The sequence below is a fragment of the Desmodus rotundus genome, chromosome 7 (genome assembly GCF_022682495.2).
Source record: "Desmodus rotundus isolate HL8 chromosome 7, HLdesRot8A.1, whole genome shotgun sequence".
In the NCBI taxonomy this organism is placed as follows: Eukaryota; Metazoa; Chordata; class Mammalia; order Chiroptera; family Phyllostomidae; genus Desmodus; species Desmodus rotundus.
The window spans coordinates 48,656,727-48,658,078 of record NC_071393.1 but is presented as its reverse complement, the minus strand read 5'-3'; positions in this window follow the sequence as shown (position 1 = coordinate 48,658,078).

Genomic DNA, 1,352 nt, shown 5'->3' with positions numbered 1-1,352 from the left:
GAAGAGAAACCAGAGTATACTATTTGAAATACTTGTAATGAAAATATTCACATTGCAAGAAATCTCAACATTACATTTACCATTACATTTAGAACACTTAATTTCTTAAGTATAATTCAGCTGCATAAGTTCTGAATGGTTGTGGGAAAAAAAGGCTTAAACACCACTTATTTGTGGGGGGGATTTTCATTGATGGCAATAGTAAAGTTTTTAAGAGGTTATTAGTTAAAACACTTGACAAGATTTTATTTGAAAGTTCTATACAAATTTACTATTTCTGAATCTGTATTTTATTTTTCTTATCACTTATATAGTAAGATGATTTAAATTTTTTTTGCTCTAATTCCTTCCAGTTTTTACCAGTTTGCTGTCTAGTATTTTTTGTGTCAGGACATGGAAATGCTGGGAAGCACTGATGTAGACAATGCAGTGTGGCCACTGGGTTTCCACACCTTCTTGTGTGTTGGCTCCATTTAGCACCATTTTATTACTGGCTTCATAAAGTTCCAGTCTGATTCATGCTATAAGCCCCGAGCAATTTATTTTCTTAGTCTGTGTGTTCAACCGTAGGCACACTTCCTTCCCAAGCCCTGCTCCTCCAAATCGCTAACTTTTTAATTCCTAGGGTGGTGGAGGGATTGTGAAAGTAATTTTAGATATGTACATTTCATATAATTTAGTAAGCCAGGTTTTGAGAATATTTAATACATTTGTTCAAAGATGATCTTGTACATGTCTATAAGCTCAATGAAGAGTCTACCCATGTAGCACTAGAGCCAGAGCTTAGAGTAGAAAACAGATGTCGAGCCTGCCAGTGTAGTGCCTTACTATACCAACCTTCACTTTAAATAGGCTTCCTTTTTCCATACACTTTGAATACTATTTGGTATTTTAAGTACATAAACATGTTGGTTTAGTCAAAGGAGTTCGATGTCTCTAACAAGGAAGCAGCAGGTGTGATGGCAGTTCTTTGTGAACACCAGATGACTCTAACATAAGGCAATGTCTAGAAGAGTCAGTAGCTGGAATGATTAAGGAAGGAAAGATGTCAAAGTGCTTTTCTTTCTCATAAATGACAGCTGTTTGCTTCAATAACCAAGAATGTAAGATTGCAAAGCCAAACTAAAGCAGGACACAGGGGTTTAGGAAGTATTTAATACTGGCATACTGAAGTAAGTAGCCACACTTGGACTTTGTGTTAACCAGTGTATTGTTTGCTTTTATGCTTGTATTTTGCTAAAATGAGTTAAAAAATTAAAATCCTTCAGCCTAAGACTTTTTATGATAGGTTCTCAAATTTGAGCTTCACTAGCCAAGTTACAATAGGAGCTAACATATGATTATACACAATA